This window comes from Salvelinus alpinus, chromosome 2 (genome assembly GCF_045679555.1).
Source record: "Salvelinus alpinus chromosome 2, SLU_Salpinus.1, whole genome shotgun sequence".
Taxonomy (NCBI): domain Eukaryota; kingdom Metazoa; phylum Chordata; class Actinopteri; order Salmoniformes; family Salmonidae; genus Salvelinus; species Salvelinus alpinus.
In genome coordinates, this window is record NC_092087.1 from 35,568,864 (window position 1) to 35,596,693 (window position 27,830).

The 27,830-nt window shown below is 42.2% G+C and overlaps 1 long non-coding RNA gene and 1 pseudogene across 1 annotated transcript; one reads left to right on the forward strand and one right to left on the reverse strand.

Annotated features, from left to right (window-relative positions):
- Positions 1–417: 417 nt before the first annotated feature.
- On the reverse strand, positions 418–4,824 carry LOC139559787 (uncharacterized; annotated as a pseudogene).
- Positions 4,825–5,042: 218 nt separating this feature from the next.
- Positions 5,043–27,148, forward strand: LOC139559810 (uncharacterized). Its single transcript, XR_011671827.1, has 4 exons — positions 5,043–6,273; positions 23,622–23,755; positions 24,732–24,826; positions 25,193–27,148. It is a non-coding gene; the product is annotated as an uncharacterized lncRNA (long non-coding RNA).
- The last annotated feature ends 682 nt before the right edge of the window (positions 27,149–27,830 follow it).

Here is a 27,830-nt window from a genome sequence, read left to right on the forward strand (position 1 = left end):
TGCAATTGCACCCTTCTCTGGTGTTTTGGGAAGCGCATGTTACATCTTCGGCCGTTGTAGAAGAGCTGCATCATTAAAACACTTGTAAGCCTAAAAACCGGGCCCTGGAACACACAGGAGGTTGGTGGCACCTTAATTGGGGAAAACGGTTGCGTGGTAATGACTGGAGCTGAATCAGTGGAATGGTATCAAACACATGATTTTCAGGTGTTTGATGCCATTCCATTTGCTCCGTTCCGGCCATTATGAGCCGTTCTCCCCTTAGCAGCCTCCACTGCTGGAATAGTGTTGCGAGTTATTTTGCAATGACTAAATTAAGTTTATATTCAATCAGTCATTAGTACAATAATTCCACTGATATAATTACGTTTTTGGTTTGGTCAATGAAGACACTCGAAAGTAGTAGTAAAAAACAACTAGCTAAAATTATAATTTAATCAATCAAGGGCAGTTGCAAACTTTCATGTATCAAGGAAAAATAGCTTATAAATCAATTAGTTGATATTTTTACAAATAGCCAGCTTGACTTTCGGTCCATATGTTTCTAGAGGACACAGAACAAACAAAACAACATCTGAAAGGTAGTACCGTTACAATAGTCCCTGCACTGGAAGTATCAGATGTGTAAATTGAGTCTGACCTGACCAATAGTACCGAAGGAGGACAGAAAGGGTTTAGGATGACAGGATTGGGGGAGTAGAGGTCAAGGGCGTCTAAGAGTTTACTCAGTGGTTTCCTGAGACCACTTCCTGGTCCCCAGATCTTTTTATGCTGCCATTGGCTAAAGCAAAATAATATCTGGCTACCAACCAACCAGGCTACTGGCTGTTTACTGTATGGTGATGACTCCCTCCTCCCAACTGTACTCATTAACTATCAGGTCCTCCTCCTGCTTCATGGAGGACAGCAGGTACTTGATCCCAGCCTTCACCCCCGTCTTCACTCCAGCCCCGGCTACGTAGCCCGCCACGCCCACCGTTCCCCCAGTGACGACCATGAGGGCGTCAGTGCCCAGGTTGACGGCGCTGAGGATGGCTCTCTCCTTGGCCGTCTCGGAGCAGTTGACAGAGGTGTAGTAGACGGCCGTGCCCAGATTGTAAAGGGTGCTGACGACAGGGATCCACTCCACCACGTTGTACACTTTTTGTTGACGCAGTTCCGCTGAGGGCTGCGCCGCGCCTGCCGTCCTGAGGCCCCAGGTGACTCCTCATCCTGCACCTGCCACTGTCGAATCCAGCATTCTGAGTCCAAGTACTCAGAGGGCACCACCCGGCTGCCTGACATCAGAACCGCCTCGTACTGCCCTCCGTTACGGGACACACCAGCACACTGGGACCCCAGGCTCTCACAGACACTTACCGGCTCCTCCAGCCCCCCTGTGGTGGCTCCCTGCACTGTCTCCCCCAAAAGCAGGGTCCCGTTCACCCTGGTCCAGCTCTGACACATCTCCTCCTGCTTCCCTCTTCCAGAGGCCCTGTGCACCCCTGACCCACCCCAGCCCTGGCCAGCTGCTGTATGTTGAACATCACTGCCTGTAGGTGGCGCTCTGCCTGAACCTTCCCCATGTGTGAGGCAGGGGGGGTGGTGGCTCTGGGGCGGGACGCCCCCCTCGCCATAAGGCTCTCCACCTCTATGAGGAGCTCCTCTGTGTCCTCCACTCCCAACAGGTTGTACATTCTGAGTACTAGGGTCTGGGCCTCCCGAGAACAACCTGCCGCCACCAGCACCGGCACCAGGGATAGGCCCAGGAGCCTCCGATGGAACAGGGCTGAGGCGGGGTCCTGCAGTGTAGAGGCAGACAGCAGCTCCTCACAGATGGTGTTGGCCTGGACGAGGATTCGGCCCTGCAGCTTGGCCTTCAGTGTGGTGACGATACGCTGGGCAGACTGGGCTCTGGCCTCATCCTGCACCACCCACTCTTCAGGGGACGCACTCTCCGCTGCATTTGATGGGAGACCAAGTTGGGTCTGGGACCCCAGGAGTGACTCCTGCTCCTTTTTGATAGTCTCCCCCTCCCCTAAAACGGAGGTCTTGGAGAGCGGAGTGGTCTTCAGAACAGGGGGAGTTGTTCTACACAGAGCCTGTTCAATCAGCAGCAGTTGGATAAGAAACATACCCCTCATCTTGGGGTGCATCATTTTACCTGTGAGAGTTCTACTCCAATACTGCTGCACACAGGAAGCTGGAGAAGACATAGAGGAATAAAATAAATGTTTTACCATAATAGCACCTGTTTGAATAAAATCTTGCTCAACATTCGTTATTCGTCGAATGTGGTTGTAAAATGATTTGCTTTGGCATTGTCTGTCAGTAAAGGAATTAACCAAAACATGCGAAAGCGCAAACTCTCCAACTGGCTTCTTGCCATCTCTAGCTCTCTAGCTAAGCCCTCTTTGCAGCTGCACTATTTCCCTCAAAACAAATATAACAATGTGCTTTCCTGAACATCATGTTGTCTATGTAAAGCAAATAGTATGCCCCCAGCTAGCACATTGGGTTCCTTGGAAGTTGTGGGAATGTACGTTTTTGGTTTCCCATTGGTTCTGGGAACGAAGCCATAAGTTTCCTGACCAGTAAAACTGAATGTTTTTTTTTAACGTTCTGAGAATGGAAGTGAACATTTGCCTGTTTTGGGAACGCTCATTTTTAGGTTGCAGGGAGGTTCTGAAAATGTTTTACTATGGTTCCCTGAGTTTTCCTGGGAGGTTATATTAATATTCTGAGAATGGAAATTATAGGTTATTTGGAGGTTTTTGAATGACTTCCTTAAAACTTTTAACTGAATGTTTCAATAAGACTGCTAGCTTAGTTTTGAACTCCAAGCACAGATAGGACACATGGAAATTAATTTGCTTAAGCATTAATCATGCAAAATAAATGTTTTATTGTGGCATGGCATTAGTGATATTCAAACCTATGATCTGTTCTATATCCATGGAATTAGTCCACTGCGCCACAAGGTAGGAGCTAGCATGCCATGTTTTTTTTAAACTCCTACAAAGCTGTTCATTTTAGTGTATTCAAACAGACCCCATTTCAAAGGAAACAAGCACTCATTAATATCAGGTGTGGCCAATTAGTTGGTGTGGACAAAACACATGAATACACTTAATTAACAAGAGAGAGTGCGTTCTGTTTATGCTGAGAATGTAATGTATATGTTTTTAAATAACATTCTTACAACGTTCTTTAAACATGACAAATGTTTTCTTGTAGGTTTTATGGAAAGTTTTCTTAAAATTCTGAGAACATGACTTTATATAGAACCATGAGGAAACCTGTAAAGGTTATGCTGAAGTACTGAAATTCCCAAAGAAGAACGTTCTCTGAATGGAACGACAAGGATCTCGTCACAGCATCTCTGTGCATTCTAATTGCCATCAATAAAATGCAATTGTGTTCGTTGTCCGTAGCTTATGCCTGCCCATACCATAAACCCACCACCATGGAGCACACTGTTCACAATGTTGACATCAGCAAACCACTCGCCCACACAGCGCCATACACACTGTCTGCCATCTGCCTGGTACAGTTGAAACCGGGATTCATCTGTGAAGAGCACACTTCTCCAGTGTTTACGGTTACGAAGCCGAACTGCAGTCAGGTCAAGGCCCTGGTGAGGACAATGAGCATGCAGATGAGCTTCCCTGAGTAGATTTCTGACAGTTTGTGCAAAAATTATTCGGTCGTGCAAACCCACAGTTTCATCAGCTGTCTGGTTGACTGGTCTCAGACGATCCCGCAGGTGAAGAAGCTGGATGTGTAGGTCCTGGGCTAGCGTGGTTACACGTGCTCTGCGGTTGTGAGGCTGGTTCTCTAAAATTACATTGGAGGTGGCTTATGGTAGAGAAATGGACATTAAATTCTCTGGCAACAGCTCTGGTGGTCATTCCTGCAGTCAGCATGCCAATTGCAGGCTCCCTCAAAACTTGAGACATCTGTGGCATTGTTGTGTGACAACTGCATATTTTAGAGTGATCTTTGATTGGGCAAAGGAGAAGTGCTCACTAACAGGGATATAATACAAATTTGTGCACAATTCCAGAGAAATAAGCTTTTTGTGTATATGGACAATTTTCTGGGATCTTTCATTTCAGCTCATGAAACATGGGACCAACTCTTTACATTTATATTTTTGTTCAGTATATGAGGAAACCAATAGGATACGTTATGCTGAAGTACTGAAATTCCCACCTAAGAAACATCCTTCACCATTCCCGGAACATTGTGGGAAGGTTGTATGCAAAATAACCATAGCACAACCACACTCTCACCAAGTTTTAAGAAACATATGGTTCTCAGAACATTATGTGCTAGCTGGGCCTCTTTACTTTTTTTTTAAGTAGTCTCTTTTATTTTTTATAAATGTATCATATTTTAGGATACAATTGGTTGTCTGTCTTAATCAGACGGACGTGAGTTCGTATTTCATAGTTCAAAGTTGTGTTATTGACTGCACACATTTTCCAACTTATCAAAGTAGTAAATCAAATATTTACCAGAGTTCCAAGGTTATCTCCCCACAATGTAATTTCAATAGTATACTCACCCACAGCTTACATAAAAAAGTCATGTTTTAATATGCATCTTAATAAACAGTTGAACACTTACCTCAAACATCTGTAGTATGTGATACTCGGAGCCAGGTTACTTCATTATGTAACACAGCTTTTGCCCAAATGAAACCCTAGCTGTTCTCTTCTTCTCCAATAGGGTTTTCGCCCCTCACCAAGGACACCCTTCACCCCTCCTTCTCACTTGCCCGCTTTCTCTCCCCTTTCTCTTTTTCTGAGTTGGCCTCATTGCTCAACGGGCAGGACAGGGCTGGAATGTTGATTCACATGGAGAGGGTCCATGTTTTCTAATGCTGTTTTGTTTGTTTTCTCTCTCTGTCTCTGTCTGTCCCTGTAGTAGAGTAGTGCTTTGTTTTTGACCTAGATACTTGGCAAAAATCTTCCCTCGTGCCCTGAGTAGATTATAATTGTTTGGTCAAGGGGCGGGGAGAGACAACTTCATCAATTCACTGATCATTAGTCCACAAAATTAAACAAAGCCGACTCATTGAACCAGACATCACTCCCCTCCTCATTTTTGTTTTACTTCCAAAAAATACTTTACTGATATTGATTAATGCATTGTTGGGAAAGAACTTGAAAGAAAATAATTTCACTGTACTTGTGCACATGACAAATAAAATATGAAACACACTAACACCCCCCTTCTTTACTAACGAGATCCCTACGTGCTGAAATCTAAGGGAAAATGCACCTCCTTTTTCTCCAGAGGCTCTATTCACTGAGCCTTTCTCTCTATAGAAAGTGGATAAAAGCCCATGTCTTTGGCACTGGGAGCTTTCAGCAGAGTAAAGCTTTGCCCTGAGGATGCATGCCATCATTATATGTGAGCTATTGGAACCTGGACCTCCCTCTCTCACACTTCTCTAAGAGCCCTGTTGTGAAAGTCATGCTACATCCCATTCCCTCTTCTTCAGCTCGCCAAGTGTTTTCATAAAACAACTGAACAATGTGTTCCAGATTGAGCATCCTGATGGTTCAGTGATCAACAGATTGAGAAAGTATTTTGTCAAACTAATCGCAAAAAGATTTAGTTCTAGGAAGTACATCTTTGCTATTAATATTATATTTTTAATGCGATGATGGGTATAACATCATCATCTCAACTGTATATAACAGCTTGTTTAAAATCAACTAAGAAAGTAAATGAGTACATTTTAGCTCCTGTTCTCTCTGGTTTCAATCTGAACAATCTGCTGTCCAATTGTGACATGCTCCAATTGTGGTGAAACGACCGGCCAGTTGCCTTCACTTCAGTTCTGTGTTTGGTTCTCTCTCTTCTCGCTTTTCTCTCTCTCATGCCAAAGTGCTATTTTCTTCCTTTCTCAGAGCTGAGTACCCACACTTTCCCTCTAAGTGAGTGGGGTTCTTGTTCACTATTCAAACGTGGGGCCAAAGGCTAGCCCTGGCCAACAAATGGGACAGAGGAGGTGGGGAAGTTTGGGTGTATCCAAGCTTCTAAAACTATTTATTATTGGCCAGATGAGAGGATAAGTCTGAAATTGCATCACTTCACAGCTCTAACCCAACATGTTATCAACAGTTTATAGGCACTAGAGGGAACTCTTTGCTGGGAAGAGGGATCTGGCCCTGGAGCACAGTGCGTTGTCTGGTACATCCTCCTACACTGCAGAAGAGACTATACACACCCCTCCACTCTGTGATTTTAATATTTTAAAGAATCTTCCTGGAAGAAAAGGTAAAAAATATTTTGGTCATTATTGTTACGATCAGTTGCATGGACCTAATGTGGATATAAGGTACTCTGGCACATATCATGTCCCATGTGATAATCTGATGTTGTATGCAATTATCGTTTTGTATTCTTTTATCTGTACATTAAACTGTAGCATGTTCCATTTCTGCACCCAGGTGACCAAGATGCAACAAGATAATATTTGTCAAAAATGTATCTTTCAGTGATTCTTGAAAGTCAGGACAATCCTTGTTAGTCAGGGAAATTTTATTTTTATAGTTGGAAAAAATAAAGAAGATTTAGTTGCATTATTATATATTTTTTTAAACTTCCAGCTTTGGTCTGGATGTGTCTGTGTAATTCATGCATGCATAATCTATGAGCAGAATTGCTGTTTTACCTCATTTAGCCACTAAATCCCAAATTTGAAAGTGACTGTTTTTCTGGAAGCTGTGCTGCGCTATTTTCCCTTCATTATTCCCCACATGCACCAGCCCCTAGCAATTCAAGTTCTAGTCAATGAACTTCAGCCCCTCATCATTTGAGTGACAGCTAGCAAGTACACAAAAGTACCAGAGAATCTCTGTAAGTAAAAAAATAAATAATAATAAAAAATAAAAATAAGAAGAAGAAATTCTAATTTAGCGACATTTTATAAGGGAAAATATCAGTTTTGAGAATTTTCTAAATATTTTCTATATTATTAATTTACATGTTGGCTCTATGCCCAGAAATGCCCTGTCCAGAGCAAAGGACCCCAACTCAAATACTCCAAAAAGTGTTTAAAATTCTAAACTTCCAATCATAAATATGTAGTTTCTTGCAATAGCCCTCTGTGACTTTTTAAAGAATATTTCTCTCAAAACTGATTCTTAAATGTGTCCGGAGATTTGGTCAACTCCGTAAGATTTGTCTAAAATCCTAAATTAATCAGGAATAAGCAGGGTCAGCTATACCATAAGGACCCCTTCTTCATGTCTTCATTACATGTAGTGCAACAAGACCATTCATGGTCTGTAAAGTTCTTTACTTTTGACAGATTTAAACAAATAATATTGAAATTAAACTGTCAACTCCATGTCCCTGATAGAATATACATTTTGGTTCAAATATATTTATTTTAATTAGGTTTTAAGGTCATAAAGCAACTGAGGAAATACAAAATTGCTACTTTGTATTCCACTTGAATTAAGAAGAAAATTTGGTCATATCCGTGAAACATCAACTCTGTCAGATTTTTGTCTAACGTGAACTCTATCAGACTGCTAAAAGATCTGATAGAACAACACAATATCACACAAAGAAAAAAGTATTTCAGCAGATTTTGTGAGGCTTAATTCATGCAAAAATACACACACTTTTGTGCGACTTCATGGAAAAATACATTTTTCAGGGTCAAACTTCTAAACAATCTTTTGAACGTTAATAGAGCAATGCATGATGGGCAATGGTCTTCTACACTGCCTTTTTTTTGTGTCCCACATTTATTTATTTATTTTTAAAACGGCGTTAACAACCCAATATTGGGTTGTCAACCAGGTCACTGAAACTGTTTTTTTAATTAATGCCAATACTGTTTTCTATGCTTGTTTTCACATAATACTTTGGGTGTACTGGTGTACTTGTAGTCAGAAAGGCCCTTTTTTTAATGTAGGCAACAGTAGGCCTACACGATTTTCTTCATAATGCATTTAAAATTCCGTAGAGCCTACATTACAACATTTTCTTCATAATGCATTTAAAATTCCGTAGAGCCTACATTGCAACATTTTCTTCATAATGCATTTAAAATTCCGTGGAGCCTACATTACAACATTTTCTTCATAATGCATTTAAAATTCCGTGGAGCCTACATTACAACATTTTCTTCATAATGCATTTAATACAAGGCTCCACTTTTTTTGTGTACATTACACCATTTCTTTCATAATACATTTTATGCAAGGCTATGTTGAATTCTGAGGGTTGCCAGATTTTTGTATCGATCAATGTACACTGCTCAAAGAAATAAAGGGAACACTTAAACAACACAATGTAACTCCAAGTCAATCACACTTCTGTGAAATCAAACTGTCCACTTAGGAAGCAACACTGATTGACAATAAAGTTCACATGCTGTTGTGCAAATGGAATAGACAAAAGGTGGAAATTATAGGCAATTAGCAAGACACCCCCAATAAAGGAATGGTTCTGCAGGTGGTGACCACAGACCACTTCTCAGTTCCTATGCTTCCTGGCTGATGTTTTGTGGCCTGCTGGAGGTCATTTTGCAGGGCTCTGGCAGTGCACCTCCTTGCACAAAGGCGGAGGTAGCGGTCCTGCTGCTGGGTTGTTGCCCTCCTACGGCCTCCTCCACGTCTCCTGATGTACTGGCCTGTCTCCTGGTAGCACCTCCATGCTCTGGACACTACGCTGACAGACACAGCAAACCTTTTTGCCACAGCTCGCATTGATGTGCCATCCTGGATGATCTGCACTACCTGAGCCACTTGTGTGGGTTGTAGACTCCGTCTCATGCTACCACTAGAGTGAAAGCACCGCCAGCATTCAAAAGTGACCAAAACATGAGCCAGGAAGCATAGGAACTGAGAAGTGGTCTGTGGTCACCACCTGCAGAACCATTCCTTTATTGGGGGTGTCTTGCTAATTGCCTATAATTTCCACCTTTTGTCTATTCCATTTGCACAACAGCATGTGAACTTTATTGTCAATCAGTGTTGCTTCCTAAGTGGACAGTTTGATTTCACAGAAGTGTGATTGACTTGGAGTTACATTGTGTTGTTTAAGTGTTCCCTTTATTTCTTTGAGCAGTGTATTTGATTGGAGAATGGGGATACATTTTATGTTGGGAAATTATAATATACACCATAATACGCACACAAACACACACACTCACTTTGTTTGTACTCATGTTATAGCCAACTCTTGACTTTTGTATGAATTATTTGTAATAAAATATTTGTAACTAGTCATGTATTTATTTTCTTTAATGGGTTAAATGTTTGTAGTTTGCATGTTTCAGTAATGATTAACATGGTTAAATAGTTGTAAATCGCTGCTTGATTTAGCTTTTGGTATGTTTGCCATTTTTAAATATTCTGCATTTCCACTGAAGAAAGCAATAATCAACACACTACTGTAAATAAATGGACACTAACTGTTATAAAATGGAAATTGCACTCCGTAAATTGCTCATAAATGGTGAGAAATGCTCAGTCTGAAGCCATTTGGCCATCAGTTTCACAGCCCTATAATAATGATACAAGTTCTATAATCTTAAAAAGGGTTTATTTACAACCTCCGCAGTATAACATGTTGGGCAAAGTGGTATAGGAGAGTCTGACATATAACCCATAACTTGAGTTCAGTCTCCGCTGACGAGAACCAAGAGGGATCTAGCTTTGTCCTTCATGACTGCAAAAGGCTTTGATTCTAGGCCAAAGGAAATCCTATATCCATTTCATTAGATCAGAACAGGGCGGATCAACAGTGATTCATATTACTGGTTTGCATCCTAAAAAAAGATAGTTGTGTTTTGCTGCATAACACACATTATTTGTCTACCCACCCATATGATGTGGATCATTATCAGGTTATTTGATATATACGCTTCAGTAACAAAATAACACCATGGCCTTATTTCTATTACAGCATATCGGATGACTCATTCATATTCCATTCACCCACAGCTAATTCCATTATACCCATCACGAGGTTGCTACAACCTAGCCTATGAATTAAAGTTTACAACGTAGTGTGCACACAGGTCGAGAGACAAATTTGAGGTGACATTCAAAACCGCCTTGCACACTCTTGACTGCATCTAGCTGATATAGGGTGTACTCGTTAGTCCAACAGTTGCAAACGAGAGTTTGCACAAATTCAGGTATGTTTATCCCCGTTTGCTTCCGTTTAAGAAACGTTTTTCAACAAATTAGGCGGAATGAATACACCCCTGATCACCCGTAAATACAGATAGTTCACTCAAAATAGCCACGTTGTATTCATTCTCTTCCCTTTGCTTGTGGACTTCAATGCACAAATAATCAGCTGTATGTGACCAGGCGAAAAAACCTTTCCAAGCCAACCGCTACACACAGCCAACTGTACATCGTTAACTAAAGTAACGTCATAGTCAGCATAGCCAATAGAACTAATGCGGTAGTAAACTCGCTGCAATCATGCAGTAACTTAGTGTACATTCAGTAAGCAGTTACACCGGCAGGCCCAGGAGTCAATAAATTAGCAATACCAAAAGCTTACCTTGACTTGGAAGAGTTCCAGTGACGTGTTAGAAAATCATAGCCACCGAGCTAACACAGCATCCCTGTTTGAGCAGGGTGTTTCAACAGGCTAAAGTAGCAAGCTGCATTTTCTAGCTAAGTAATTGAAAGTGAAAAAATTACATACTCTCTATTTCTCTCTTGCTTTTCCTTCATTTTGGAAGAAATTAATATGTTCAAAACTGTTCAACTATTGTCTTTCACTCTCTTTGAGTCCAACTACTAACCACATCTTATACACTGCAGTGCTAGCTAGCTGTAGTTTATGCTTTCAGTACTAGATTCATTATCTGATCCTTTGATTGGGTGGACAACATGTCCGTTCATGCTGCAAGAGCTCTGATAGGTTGGAGGACATCCTCCGGAAGTTGTCATAATTACTGTGTAAGTCTATGGAAGGGGGAACCATGAACCTCCTAGGTTTTGTATTGAAGTCAATATACCCAGAAGAGGACGGAAGTGTCATGATCGTCGTAGTAATCATACTCAGACCAAATTGCAGGGTGATATCGGTTCGACATATTTATTTATTACAGTGGGGCAAAAAAGTATTTAGTCAGCCACCAATTGTGCAAGTTCTCCCACTTAAAAAGATGAGAGAGGCCTGTAATTTTCATCATAGGTACACTTCAACTATGACAGACAAAATGAGAAAAAAAATTCCTGAAAATCACATTGTAGGATTTTTAATGAATTTATTTGCAAATTATGGTGGAAAATAAGTATTTGGTCAATAACAAAAGTTTATCTCAATACTTTGTTATATACCCTTTGTTGGCAATGACAGAGGTCAAACGTTTTCTGTAAGTCTTCACAAGGTTTTCACACACTGTTGCTGGTATTTTGGCCCATTCCTCCATGCAGATCTCCTCTAGATTTCAAGGTCCTGGAGTGGCCTAGCCAGTCTCCAGATCTCAACCCCATAGAAAATCTTTGGAGGGAGTTGAAAGTCCGTGTTGCCCAGCAACAGCCCCAAAACATCACTGCTCTAGAGGAGATCTGCATGGAGGAATGGGCCAAAATACCAGCAACAGTGTGTGAAAACCTTGTGAAGACTTACAGAAAACGTTTGACCTCTGTCATTGCCAACAAAGGGTATATAACAAAGTATTGAGATAAACTTTTGTTATTGACCAAATACTTATTTTCCACCATAATTTGCAAATACATTCATTAAAAATCCTACAATGTGATTTTCTGGATTTTTTTTCTCATTTTGTCTGTCATAGTTGAAGTGTACCTATGATGAAAATTACAGGCCTCTTTCATCTTTTTAAGTGGGAGAACTTGCACAATTGGTGGCTGACTAAATACTTTTTTGCCCCACTGTATGTATGTGAACCGCACAACAAAATAATAAAGAATAAACGAAACGTGACGTTCTGTAGTGCTCACAGGCATCAACACAAAAACAAGATCCCACACAACACAGTGGGGAAATGGCTGTCTAAATATGATCCCCAATCAGAGACAACGATAAACAGCTGCCTCTGATAGGGAACCATACCAGGCCAACATAGAAAAAAAAACTAGATTACTCTCCCTAGTCACACCCCGACCTAACCAACATAGAGAATAAAAAGGCTCTCTATGGTCAGGGCGTGACAGGAAGCTAGCTGTCCTCCAGCTACACCATGGTGCTACGCTACAGCGTGCTGTTGAGGCTACTGTAGACCTTTGCAAAAAAGTGTGTTTTAATCAGTTATTTGGTGATGGTCCTTCCCTTCCTCCTCTGAGGAGCCTCCACTACCATGGTTGTATACACATCTTAAACAGGTAGTTTGTAAAAGTGTAGAATGTCTTTGTTTTGGGTCCACACTGGTAAGTTAACTTATATAAATTAGACAGTCACAAAGGATTTTCTTCTGAGTAACTGGTCACGGACATTGCACTTTCCAGTCAGCATCAGGCAACTTTGATGTAAACCTTGATCACACCTGTAGTGACTACTTCTATCCGTCATGCCCATTGTTGCTTATCCATTGTTAACTAGATACAGAACCAGGCAAAAGTTTGGACACACTTACTCATTCAAGGGTTTTTCTTTGTTTGACTATTTTCTACATTGTAGAATAATAGTGAAAACATCAAAACTATGAAATAACACATATGGAATCATGTAGTAACCAAGAAATTGTTAATAAACAAATCAAAACATATTTTATATTTAGCCACCCTTTGCTTTAATGACAGCTTTGCTTCACCTGGAATGCTTTTCCAACAGTCTTGAAGGAGTTCCCACATATGCTGAGCACTTGTTGGCTTCACTCTGCGGTCAAACTCATCCAAAACCATCTCAATTGGGTTGAGGTTGGGTGATTGTGGAGGCCAGGTCATCTGATGCAGCACTCTATCACTCTCCTTCTCGGTCAAATAGCCCTTACACAGTCTGTAGGTGTATTGGGTCATTGTCCTGCTGAAAAACAAATAATAGTCCCACTAAGCGCAAACCAGATGGGATGGCGTATCGCTGGAGAATGCTGTGGTAGCCATGCTGGTAAAGTGTCCCTTGAATTCTACATAAATCACAGTGTCACCAGCAAAGTACCCCCACACCCTCACACCTCCTCCTCCACACTTCACGGTGGGAACCACACATGTGGAGATCATCTGTTCACCTACTCTGCGTCTTACAAAGACCAAAGATCTCACATTTGGACTCATCAGACCAAAGGAGAGATTTCCACCGTTCTAATGGTCATTGCTCGTGTTTCTTGTTCCAAGGAAGTCAAATCAAATTTCATTAGTCAAATGCGCCGAATACAACAGGTGTAGTAGACCTTACATCCAGTTAAAAAAAAGAAAACGAACAAGTAATTAAAGGGCAGCAGTAAAATAACAATAGCGAGACTATATAAAGGGGGGTACCGGTACAGAGTCAATGTGTGGGGGCACCGGTTAGTTGAGGTAGTATGTACATGTAGGTAGAGTTATTAAAGTGAATATGCATAGATGGTAACAACAGAGCGTAGCAGCGGTGTAAAAGGGGGGGGGGGGGGGGGGGCAATGCAAATAGTCTGGGTAGCCATTTGATTAGATGTTCAGGAGTCTTATGGCTTGGGGGTAGAAGCTGTTTAGAAGCCTCTTGGACCTAGACTTGGCGCTCTGCTACCGCTTGCCGTGCGGTAGCAGAGGGAACAGTCTATGACTAGGGTGGCTGGAGTTTTTGACCATTTTTAGAGCCTTCCTCTGACACCGCCTGGTATAGAGGTCCTGGATGGCAGGAAGCTTGGCCCCAGTGATGTACTGGGCCGTTCGCACTACTCTCTGTAGTGCCTTGCGGTCGGAGGCCGAGCAGTTGCCATACCAGGCAGTCATGCAACCAGTCAGGATGCTCTCGATGGTGCAGCTGTAGAATATTTTGAGGATTTGAGGACCCATGCCAAATCTTTTCAGTCTCCTGAGGGGGAATATGTTTTGTTGTGCCCTCTTCACGACTGTCTTGGTATGCTTGGACCATGTTAGTTTGTTGGTGATGTGGATACCAAGGAACTTGAAGCTCTCAATCTGCTCCACTGCAGCACCGTCGATGAGAATTGGGGGTTGCTCGGTTCTCTTTTTTCTGTTGTCCACAATCATCTCCTTTGTCTTGATCACAGGGGTTGTTGTCCTGGTACCACATGGCCAGGTGTCTGACTTCCTCCCTATAGGCTGTCTCGTCGTTGTCGGTGATCAAGCCTACCACTGTTGTGTCATTGGCAAACTTAATGATGGTGTTGGAGTCGTGCCTGGCCATGCAGTCATGAGTGAACAAGGAGTACAGGAGGTGACTTAGCACGCACCCCTGAGAGGCCCCTGTGTTGAGGATCAGCGTGGCAGATGTGTTGTTACCTACCCTTACCACCTGGGGTCGCCCATCAGGAAGTCCAGGATCCAGTTGCAGAGAGAGGTGTTTAGTCCCAGTGTCCTTAGCTTATTAATGAGCTTTGAGGGCACTATGGTGTTGAACGCTGAGCTGTAGTCAATTAATAATATTCTCACATACAGTTGAAGTCAGAAGTTTACATACACCTTAGCCAAATACATTTAAACTCAGTTTTTCACAATTCCTGATATTTAGTCCTAGTAAAAATGCCCTGTCTTAGGTCAGTTAGGATCACCACTTTATTTTAAGAATGTGAAATGTCAGAATAATAGTAGAGAAAATTATTTATTTCAGCTTTTATTTATTTCATCACATTCCCAGTGGGTCAGAAGTTTACATACACTCAATTAGTATTTGGTAGCATTGCCTTTAAATTGTTTACCTTGGGTCAAATGTTTTGGGTAGCCTTCCACAAGCTTCCCACAATAAGTTGGGTGAATTTTGTCCCATTCCTCCTGACAGAGCTGGTGTAACTGAGTCAGGTTTGTAGGCCTCCATGCTCGCACATGCTTTTTCAGTTCTGCCCACAAATGTTCTATAGGATTGAGGTCAGGGCTTTGTGATGGCCACTCAAATACCTTGACTTTGTTACCATTAAGCCATTTTGCCACAACTTTGGAAGTATGCTGGGGTCATTGTCCATTTGGAAGACCCATTTGCGACCAAGCTTTAACTTTCGGAATTTTGGATGAAAAGCGTCCCCAAAGTAGACTGCCTGAGTAGATTTGGATAGAAAACACTCTAAAGTTTCCAAAACTGTTAAAATAATATCTGTGAGTTTAACAGAACTGACATGGCAGGCGAAAACCTGAGGAAAATCCTTTCAGGAAGTGCTTTTATTTTGAAAGGCTGTTTTTCCATTGAAAGCCTATCCACCATACAAAGACTTAGGACCCAGTTCACGATCTCTATGGCTTCTTCTACATGTGGCCAGTCTTTAGGCATTGTCTCAGGCTTTTACTCTGAAAAATGAGGGAGATACAGCACTTTCAATGAGTGGACAGTGGAAATTTCCAGACTTGAGTCCAGCGCATGACCGGGAGCCCCCTTTCTTGTTTCTCCTTTTCTATTGATAAAGCTTTTGTCCGGTTGAAATATTGTTGATTATTTATGACAAAACCACCTGAGGATTGATTTTAAACATCGTTTGACATGTTTCTATGAACTTTTATGGTACTTTTTTGATTTTTCGTCTGTCTGTTGTGACCGCGCTTTGTTCCAATGGATTGCTGAACAAAACGCACCAACAAAACTGAGGTTTTTGGACATAAAGAGGGACATTATCGAACAAAACGAACATTTATTGTTTAACATGGAGTCTTCGGAGTGCAACCATATGAAGATCATCAAAGGTAAGTGATACATTTTATCGCTATTTCTGACTTTTGTTACTCCTCTTCTTGGCTGCTAACTGTTTGTAATGATTTGTCTGCTGGGCGCTGTTCTCAGATAATCGCATGGTATGCTTTCGCCGTAAAGCCTTTTTGAAATCTGACACAGTGGTTGGATTAACAAGAAGTTTATATTTAAACCCATGTATAACACTTGTATGTTTCATTAATCTTTAAAATGAGTATTTCTGTTTTTGAATTTGGCGCTCTGCAATTTCACTGGATGTTGGCTAGGTTCAACCCCCTAGAGAGGTTGAACGCAAACCAGACTGGATGCCATATCGCTGCAGAATGCTGTGGTAGCCATGCTGGTTAAGTGTGCCTTGAATTCTAAATAGATCACAGACAGTGTCACCAGCAAAGCACCCCCACACGATCACACCTCCTCCTCCATGCTTCAGACACAGAGTTTGGAACCAGAAATCTCAAATTTAGACTCATCAGACCAAAGGACAGATTTCCACTGTTCTAATGTCCATTGCTGTAAAGATCGACGCTGGTAGAGACGAGAAGCTTGTACAGAGAGTGAACATTGAATTATCAACGGACATGGAATGGAACAGGATAGGACAGTGTCTGGAAATGAACACATAACGACATTAATGCAGACACCGGGAACAAACGGGGAAGCAGACAGTTATAGACGGGGCAATCAACTAAGGGAAGGAGTCCAGGTGAGTCCAATGAGCGCTGCTGTGCGTAATGATGGTGACAGGTGTGCGTAATGAATGGCAGCGGGAGCAGGCGGGACAATTGCTAGTGTTTCTTGGCCCAAGCAAGTCTCTTTTTCTTATTGGTGTCCTTTAGTAGTGGTTTCTTTGCAGCAATTCGACCATGAAGGCATGATTCACGCAGTCTCCTTTGAACAGTTGATGTTGAGATGTGTCTGTTACTTGAACTCTGTGAATAATTTATTTGGGCTGCAATTTATGAGGCTGGTAACTGTAATGAACTTATCCTCTGCAGCAGAGGTAACTCTAGGTCTTTCTTTCCTGTGGCGGTCCTCACGAGAGCCAGTTTCATCATAGCGCTTGATGGTTTTTGCGACTGCACTTGAAGAAACTTTCAAAATGCTTGACATTTTCCAGATTGACTGACCTTCATGTCTTAAAGTAATGATTGACTCTAGTTTCTCTTTGCTTATTTGAGCTGTTCTTGCCATAATATGGACTTGGTCTTTTACCAAAATAGGCTGTCTTCTGTATACCACGCCTACCTTGTCACAACCCAACTGATTGGTTCAAACGCATTAAGAAGGAAAGAAATTCCACAAATGAACTTTTAACAAGGCACACCTATTAATTGAAATGCATTCCAGGTGACTACCTCATGAAGCTGGTTGAGAGAATGCCAAGAGTGTGCAAAGCTGTCATCAAGACAAAGTGTGGCTACTTTGAAGAATCTCAAATATAACATAGATTTGGATTTGTTTAACACGTATTTGGTTACTACATGATTCCATATGTGTTATTTCATAGTTTTGATGTCTTCACTATTATATACAATGTAGAAAATAGTAAAAATAAATAAAAACCCTTGAATGAGTAGGTGTGTCCAAACTTTTGAATGGTACTGTATTTACATTGCATTCGGAAAGTATTCAGACCCCTTCCTTTTTTCCACATTTTGTTACGTTGCGGCCTTATCCTAAAATGGGTTAAATGTTTTTTTCTTCTTCATCAATCTACACACAATACCCCATTAGGACAAAGCAAAAACATGTTTTTAGAAATGTTTGCAAATGTATTAAAAATAAAAAACAGATACGAGTTTGCATAAGTATACAGACCCTTTGCTGTGAGACTCAAAATAGAGGTCAGGTGCATCCTGTTTCCATTGATCATCCTTGAGCTGTTTCTACAACTTGAGTCCACCTGTAGTAAATTCAATTGATTGGACATGATTTGGAAAGGCACACACCTGTCTATATAAGGTCCCACAGTTGACAGTGCATGTCAGATTAAAAACCAAGCCATGGGGTCGAAGGAATTGCCCGTATAGCTCCGAGACAGGATTGTGTCGAGGCACAGATCTGGGAAAGGGTACCAAAAAAAGTCTGCAGCATTGAAGTTCCCCAAGAACACAGTGGCCTCCATCATTCTAAAACAGAAGAAGTTTGGAACCACCAAGTCTCTTCCTAGAAGAGCTGGCCGCCAGGCCAAACTGAGCAATCAGGGGAGAAGGGCCTTGGTCAGGGAGGTGACCAAGAACCCGATGGTCACTCTGACAGAGCTCCAGAGTTCCTCTGTGGCGATGGGAGAACCTTCCAGAAGGACAACCATCTCTGCAGCACTCCATCAATGAGGCCTTAGTGGTAGAGTGGCCACTCCGTAGTAAAAGGCACATGACAACACGCTTGGAGTTTGCCAAAAGGCACCTAAAGGACTCTCAGACCATGAGAAACAAGATTATCTGGTCTGATGAAACCAAGATTGAACTCTTTGGCCTGAATGCCAAGAGTTCCTCCTCACGTATGGAGGAAACCTGGCACCATCCCTACGTTGAAGCATAGTGGCAGCATCTTTCTGTGGGGATGTTTTTCAGCGGCAGGGACAAGGAGACAAGTCAGAATCGCCGGAAAGAAGAACGGAGCAAAGTACAGTGAGATCCTTGACAAAAACCTGCTCCAGAGCACTCAGGACCTTAGCCTGGGGTGAATGTTCACCTTCTAATAGGACAACTGCCCTAAGCCCACAGCCAAGACAATGCAGGAGTGGCTTCGGGACAAGTCTCAATGTCCTTGAGTGTCCCAGCCAGAGCCCAGACTTGAACCTGATCAAAAATATCTGGAGAGACCTGACAATAGCTGTGCAGCGACGCTCCCCATCCAACCTGACAGAGCTTGAGAGTATCTGCAGAGAGGAATGGGAGAAACTCCCCAAATACAGATGTGGCAAGCTTGTAGCGTCATACCCAATAAGACTCGAAGCTGTAATCGCTGCCAAAGGTGCTTCAACAAAGTACTAAGTAAAGGGTCTGAATACTTATGTAAATATGATATTTCTTTATTATAATCTAAATTTTTTAGCAAACATTTCTAAAAACTTGTCATTATGAGGTATTGTGTGTAGATTGATGATGAAAAAAAACAATTTAATACATTTTAGAAATAGGCTATAACGTAACAAAATGGGGGAAAAGTCAGTGTCTGAATACTTTCCGAAGGCACTACATTTAAAAACTATATTAAAGGGCAAGCAACTGACGGAGTTGACAACAGATACCGAAAACAGAAATATTTCTGTCTCTAAAAAAGAAAAAAAATGTAATATTGAAAAATATTCATTTGAATATTCCCAATAAAAACAACCATTATATCTGCAAGACAATCTCACACTCAATTTTTTCAGCATATTTTGTTACGTTTTTGTGGATCTTAATTTGTGTGAAAATACACACATTTTGTGTGAATTAATTCGTAGGAAAATACAAAGAAAACGGGTGTGACATCATTCATAGGAAAATACATTTTTGGGGGCCAAACTTCGGAAAGCAAAGCAGTTCAACACATACAACAACACAGAGTTACACATGGAGTAAAACAAACATACAGTCAATAATACAGTAGAAAAATAAGTCTATATACAATGTGAGCAAATGAGGTGAGATAAGGGAGGTAAAGGCAAAAAAAAGGCCATGGTGGCGAAGTAAATACAATAGAGCAAGTAAAACACTGGAATGGTAGATTTGCAGTGGAAGAATGTGCAAAGTAGAAAGAAATAATGGGGTGCAAAGGATCAAAATAAATAAATACAGTAGGGAAAGAGGTAGTTGTTTGGGCTAAATTATAGATGGGCTATGTACAGGTGCAGTAATCTGTGAGCTGCTCTGACAGCTGGTGCTTAAAGCTAGTGAGGGAGATAAGTGTTTCCAGTTTCAGAGATTTTTGTAGTTCATTCCAGTCATTGGCAGCAGAGAACTGGAAGGAGAAGCGGCCAAAGGAAGAATTGGTTTTGGGGGTGACCAGAGAGATATACCTGCTGGAGCGCGTGCTACAGGTGGGTGCTGCTATGGTGACCAGCGAGCTGAGATAAGGGGGGACTTTACCTAGCAGGGTCTTGTAGATGACCTGAAGCCAGTGGGTTTGGCGACGAGTATGAAGCGAGGGCCAGCCAACGAGAGCGTATAGGTCGCAGTGGTGGGTAGTATATGGGGCTTTGGTGACAAAACGGATGGCACTGTGATAGACTGCATCCAATTGATTGAGTAGGGTATTGGAGGCTATTTTGTAAATGACATCACCGAAGTCGAGGATTGGTAGGATGGTCAGTTTTACAACGGTATGTTTGGCAGCATGAGAGAAGGATGCTTTGTTGTGAAATAGGAAGCCAATTCTAGATTTAACTTTGGATTGGAGATGTTTGATGTGAGTCTGGAAGGAGAGTTTACAGTCTAACCAGACACCTAGGTATTTGTAGTTGTCCACATATTCTAAGTCAGAACCGTCCAGAGTAGTGATGTTGGACGGGCGGGCAGGTGCAGGCAGCGATCGGTTGAAGAGCATGCCTTTAGTTTTACTTGTATTTAAGAGCAATTGGAGGCCACGGAAGGAGAGTTGTATGGCATTGAAGCTCGTCTGGAGGGCTGTTAACACAGTGTCCAAAGAAGGGCCAGAAGTATACAGAATGGTGTCGCCTGCGTATAGGTGGATCAGAGACTCACCAGCAGCAAGAGCGACATCATTGATGTATACAGAGAAGAGAGTCGGCCAGAGGCCCGGACAACAGGCCCTCCGATTTGACACACTGAACTCTATCAGAGAAGTAGTTGGTGAACCAGGCGAGGCAATCATTTGAGAAACCAAGGCTATTGAGTCTGCCGATGAGGATGTGGTGATTGACAGAGTCAAAAGCCTTGGCCAGGTCAATGAATACGGCTGCACAGTATTGTTTCTTATCGATGGCGGTTAGGATATCGTTTAGGACCTTGAGCTTGGCTGAGGTGCACCCATGACCAGCTCTGAAACCAGATTGCATAGCGGAGAAGGTATGGTGGGATTCAAAATGGTCGGTAATCTGTTTGTTGACTTGGCTTTCGAAGACCTTAGAAAGGCAGGGTAGGATAGATATAGGTCTGTAGCAGTTTGGGTCAAGAGTGTCCCCCCCTTTGAAGAGGGGGATGACCACAGCTGCTTTCCATTCTTTGGGAATCTCAGACGACACGAAAGAAAGCAAGCATTCTCAGAGCATGTAATCTTGACCACTGGTTTGAAAACAGATGCAGAAGTTAAAAAATGAAATAATCATAATGAAAACTGAGAGAGAGAGAGAGAGAGAGAGACGAAGAGAAAGAACAAGGGAAGATGATCTGCCAAAAAGCTCTTTTTTCTCAAAGGTGTTAACTGTCTTTTATGTTTTTGTCTCCTTTCAACTAAACAAACTGTAATCCCATTATCTTTTGATAACCACATAATAATCACAATTTTAAAATGGTTGGTATTACTGTAGTATTCACCTTGAGATTTTCTAACGATGACACATTTTTCCCTTACACCCAAAAGTACTTGTTACATTTGGACAGGAAAATTGTCCAATTCACACACACTTATCAAGAGTACATCCCTGGTCATCCCTACTGCCTCTGATCTGGCAGACTCACTAATCACAAATGCTTTGTTTGTAAATTATGTCTGACTGTTGGAGTGTGTCCCTGGCTACCTGTAAATAACATTTTAAAAAAACTAGAAAACTGAGCTGTCTGCTTTGCTTAATGTAAGGAATTTGAAATGATTTAAGTACATTTAAAACTGGGTGTCTTTCACATTTAATTGAGTAATTTTCTATTACGGTATCTTTACTTTTACTCAAGTATGACAATTGAGTACTTTTTCCACCACTGCATATATACAAAAGTATGTGGACACCCCTTCAAATTAGTGGATTCGGCCACACCCATTGCTGTCCGGTGTATAAAATCGCACACCGCTATGCAATCTCCATAGACAAACATTGGCAGTAGAATGGCCTTACTGAAGAGCTCAGTAATTTTCAACGTGGCATAGGATGCCACCTTTCCAACACGTCAGTTCGTCAAATTTCTGACTTGCTTGAGCTGGTCCGGTCAACTGTAAGTGCTGTTATTGTGAAGTGGAAACATCTAAGAGCAACAACGGCTCAGCCGCGAAGTGGTAGGCCACACAAGCTCACAGAACGGGGCCTCCGAGTGCTGAAGCTTGTAGCTAGTAAAAATCGTCTTTCCCCGGTTGCAACACTCACTACCGAGTTTTAACTGCCTCTGGAACAACGTCAGCACAAGAACTGTTAGTCGGGAGCTTCATGAAAGGGGTTTCCATGGCAGAGCAGCCGCACAGAAGCCTAAGATCACCCTGCGCAATGCCAAGCATCAGCTGGAGTGGTGTAAAGCTCGCCGCCATTGGACTCTGGAGTAGTGGAAACGCGTTCTCTGGAGTGATGAATCACGCTTCACCATCTGGCAATCCGAAGGACAAATCTGGGTTCGGCGGATTCCAAGAGAACACTACCTGCCCGAATGCATAGTGCCAACTGTAAAGTTTGGTGGAGGAGGAATAATGGTCTGGGGCTGGTTTTCATGGTTCGGGCTAGGCCCCTTAGGGAAATCTTTACGCTACAGCATACAATGACATTCTAGACTATTCTGTGCTTCCAAATTTGTGGAAACAGTTTGGGGAAGGCCCTGTTTGGGGAAGGCCCCTGTTTCAGCATGACAATGCCCCCGTGCACAAAGCGAGGTCCATACAGAAATGGTTTGTCGAGATCGGTGTGGAACAACTTGACTGGCCTGCACAGAGCCCTGTTCTCAACCCCATCGAACACCGTTGGGATGAATTGGAACACCAACTGCGAGTCAGGCCAAATCGCCCAGCATCAGTGCCCGACCTCACTAATGCTCGTGGCTGAATGGAAGCAAGTCCCCACACCAATGTTCCAACATCTAGTGGAAAGCCTTCCGAGAAGAGTGGAGGCTGTTATAGCAGCAAAGGGGGCACCAACTCCATATTAATGCTCATGATTTTAGAATGAGACGTCCGACGAGCATGTGTCCACATACTTTTGGTCATGTAGTGTGTTACACAACATTGTGATTTAAACTCATTATGAAAGAGAACTAATAATGCAGAATGGGACAGGGGTCTCTCAGAGGAAACACACACTGAAACACCCACGCGCAAACTAATAAACCAAGGTTAGGGAGCTCTCAGAGGTAACTGTCTCACACAGCACCGAATACATAAAAACACATAAACCAAGGCTTAGGACGTGATTGAAGGTGACGTACATTATTTGATGAGGAGTGTCTTTGCAATTATTTTACATTGTTAATTTGTAGAAGAAAAATACATAATTGGTTAAAGAAGAGAGAAGTGAAAATAAAGTGATTGTGGAGCTCTCTTAGGAAATGCAGGTGGTTCAGTAATACTGCGTTAGACTGATTCATCAGTTCAGTAACATGGTTACCTTGATTAGGGTTTGACCGTGGGATGGCAGCTGTGGAAACCATGTGTGGTTAGCATGTTCTCTCATCATGTGTGTGCACAGTCGTCCATGCGTGTGTGTTTGTGAACAACTTCAGGATGGTATCCGTCGGATATATATTCCTGCGATGGAGAGAAGCTTACTTGTTCATGTTCATATTATTACACCATATTATTACATATTATTACTTCTGGATTATTATATTTTTTTTACCATTACTTATTTTAAAAGGGTCCATTTAACAAAATGCATACATTAATACAAAAAATGTCCCAGTACAAATATATGCCTATTTAAAGATACATTTTACGCATCCCGTTTCTCATGGTTGGCATGGCTGGCATTTCTCCTCCTACAGTTTACACAGTATCCCACCTGGACAGCATGATGGGAAACAGCTGGGCACTGGCCATATTGACTTTACTGGTTATCCTCATCTCATGTCCAATGGAGTCAGACTGTGAAGAGGAATTCTACAACTCACAACTGCAGGTACAGACTGCTCTAGTGTCTATGCTAAACAAAAATATAAATGCAACATTTTCAAAAATGTTACTGAGTTACAGTTCATATGAGGAAATCAGTCAATATAAATTAATTAATTAGGCCCTAATCTATGGATTTCACATGACTGGGAATACATATATGCATCTGTTACAGACACCCTTGAAAGAAATGGACCTCAGGATCTCATCACAGTATTTTCGTGCATTCAAATTGCCAAACGATAAAATGCAACTGTGTTCATTGTCAGTAGTTTATGCCTGCCCATACCATAACCCCACCACCACCATAGGGCACTGTTCACAACGTTGACATCAGCAAACCGCTCGCCCACGTGACACCATGCACATGGTCTGCGGTTGTTAGGCTGGTTGGACGTACTGCCAAATTCTCTAAAACGACATTGGAGGCAGTTTATGGTAGAGAAATTAACATTAAATTCTCTACCAACAGTTCTGGTGGACCTTCCTGCAGTCAGCATACCAACATACCTCGCTCCCTCAAAACTTGAGACATCTGTGGCATTGTGTTGTGTGACAAAACTGCACATTTTAGAGGAGACTTTTATTGTGCCCAGCACAAGGTGCACCTGTGTAATGATCATGCTCTTTAATCAGCTTCTTGATATGCCACACCTGTCAGGTGGATGGATTATCTTGGCAAAGGAGAAACGCTCACTAACAGGGATGCAAACAAATGTGTGCTCAAAATTTGAGAGAAATAAGCTTTTTGTACTTATGGAACATTTCTGGAATACTTTAGTTCAGCTCACGAAACCAACACTTTACATATTGTGTTTATATTTTTGTTAAGTATATATATTACATTTCTATGGATAAGGTTTTGTCCTTTCCTCACAGTTGAACTGGTTCATGTAGTAGTTGGTCTGTTTATTCATCTCACAAAATAATTCTAAATCATTTGAGTTCTTTAATGATACAAACAATCTGCTTTCCCAATTCAGACAAGACTACCTCAGCAGTGATTTAACTCATTCTAAGAGGTACAGCGACATCGACTATGACACCTTTGTGGGTCTGATGGGCAAGAGAAGCGCAGGTAAGAGTCTGGGACTCCGGGGTCCAAAGAGAGCCTTTGTTTTCTGTCACTGGTAGCGGGTTCTTCCACAGTATACATGATATGGATGACCGTGTGCCCACCATCTAGAAATGTTATCAGCTTTTTAAAATGTTATTTGTGCGATACACAGTAGGTTTAACTAATGCAGCATGTCTGTGACTAAAACGTCTGAAGATTAATTAATATGTAGCATTATGCAGTGGTAACATACTGTAATATGTGATCATCTTATTTCTAGGTGTAAATGCTCTACGGCCACAAACAGTACAATTTTATCCAATGCCTTTTGGTGAAAATGTTACATATGTAATTATGTTTTTAAAGAACCAAACTCTTTTTCTGTAGCAGACATGGATGGCGTCTTTGTCGGCCTCCTGGGTCGCAGGAGCTCCAGGTCAGGTGAGTAACTACCCACTGGGAAAAACACTGATTCACCCAGTTTTACATATCAACAACAAAAACCTCTAATGACATTGAATCAACGTAGAAAACTGATTGGATTTTTTAAAGTCATCAACATAAGGAAAGTATTTTTTCACCCAACTAAATCCAATGACATGCATTGTTCTGTTGATTTCACATTGAATTCAGGTTAGTTGACAACCAAATATAAATCAAAAATAGACCTTTAACTTATGTCTGTGCCCAGTGGGTAGCTACTGTACACTACACAGAGCAGTTGCTGGGGAGACGGAAGGCAAAACCTGGAGACAGTTTGCCCTCCAGTGGCATTTTGTGGAATTCCCAAATGCCAAAGTAGATGACTATTGAATGCTGATGACTATTGAATACGTGTTTCATAATTAAGCCTGTTTAACTTGTTGATCTGTACGTGGTGATAGCCATTCCTCAGCCCTGGAGAGGGGAATACCCACAGCCAAGAGGAGGAATTCTCATCAAGAATGGGAGACTGAGGCACGTAGGACTTTCTCCTGACTAGAACCAAAAAACGCTACGCTACGGTCACATAACGCAGGCCTCCTAATTGTCCCTAGAATTTCTAAGCAAACAGCTGGAGGCAGGGCTTTCTCCTATAGATCTCCATTTTTATGGAATGGTCTGCCTACCCATGTGAGAGACGCAGACTCGGTCTCATCCTTTAAGTCTTTACTGAAGACTCATCTCTTCAGTAGGTCATATGATTGAGTGTAGTCTGGCCCAGGAGTGTGAAGGTGAACGGAAAGGCTCTGGAGCAACGAACCGCCCTTGCTGTCTCTGCCTGGCCGGTTCCCCTCTCTCCACTGGGATTCTCTGCCTCTAACCCTATTACAGGGGCTGAGTCACTGGCTTACTGGTGCTCTTTCATGCCATCCCTAGGAGGGGTGCGTCACTTGAGTGGGTTGAGTCACTGACGTGATCTTCCTTGGGTTGTGCCGTGGCGGAGATCTTTGTGGGCTATACTCGGCCTTGTCTCAGGATGGTAAGTTGGTGGATGAAGATATCCCTCTAGTGGTGTGGGGGCTGTGCTTTGGCAAAGTGGGTGGGGTTATATCCTTTCTGTTTGGCCCTGTCCGGGGGTATCATCGGATGGGGCCACAGTGTCTCCTGACCCCCCCTGTCTCAGCCTCCAGTATTTATGCTGCAGTAGTTTGTGTCGGGGGGCTAGGGTCAGTTTGTTATATCTGGAGTACTTCTCCTGTCTTATCCGGTGTCCTGTGTGAATATAAGTATGCTCTCTCTAATTCTCTCTTTCTTTCTTTCTCTCGGAGGACCTGAGCCCTAGGACTATGCCTCAGGACGACCTGGCATGATGACTCCTTGCTGTCCCCAGTCCACCTGGCCGTGCTGCTGCTCCAGTTTCAACTGTTCTGCCTGCAGCTATGGAACCCTGACCTGTTCACCGGATGTGCTACCTGTCCCAGACCTGCTGTTTTCAACTCTATAGAGACCGCAGGAACGGTAGAGATACTCTTAATGATCAGCTATGAAAAGCCAACTGACATTTACTCCTGAGGTGCTGACTTGCCGTACCCTCGACAACTACTGTGATTATTATTATTTGACCATGCTGGTCAATTATGAACATTTGAACATCCTGGCCATGTTCTGTTATAATCTCCACCCCGCATAGCCAGAAGAGGACTGGCCACCCCTCATAGCCTGGTTCCTCTCTAGGTTTCTTCCTAGGTTTTGGCCTTTCCCAGGAATTTTCCTAGCCACCGTGCTTCTAAACCTGCATTGCTTGCTGTTTGGGGTTTTAGGCTGGGTTTCTGTACAGCACTTTGAGATATCAGCTGATGTACGAAGGGCTTTATAAATAAATTTGATTTGATGAAATGACCACACCAAACATTACAAAAACATCTCAGTGATTGAGACCCATACATGTTAGAGACCATTATGGTATAATATGGAGTGAATTGAATATTCATAAATTAATTCTCTAACAGAAAGCCTCCAAGATTGTATCAGTTATCAGCCCTGTGCTGGCTGGAATGTTGTGCTACTGCTTAGTGCTGCTCTGTCATCTTGCTAGATCTAACCACAGTTTTGTACTCCTTACCATCTCTGCATTTTTGCACCCGGTGTGTAGGGTCCTGCTTCGTCCATGACGCCAGACTGTATTCACATCATTCACCCAGAGTTCCTCGAAATAGGATTTACTAAGAAACCATAGTCTTGCCGTGATGCCCCTATGCTTATTTCTCACCACCACAAGAGGATGATTCTGTAAACACACATGTAAAGTACTGCAAACTAATGTAATGTTATTTCTGTATTTTACAATATGTTACCTAATGTATTACAACCATGTCTAAATTATACCAGATTAAGGGTCATATACCGTACCAGCCTTTGGTAACCACTAGAGCACCTCTGTCTGAGATGGCATTTCACACAGTCAATAAAATCAGCCTATCTAATGAGAGATTAGACAGCTGAGTAAAATTATGCCTTTGAGAACATACTGCAAAGTATGGTTATGACACAAATAACCATATGGTCACTGCCAACATAAACAGATACAGTTCAATACACAGTT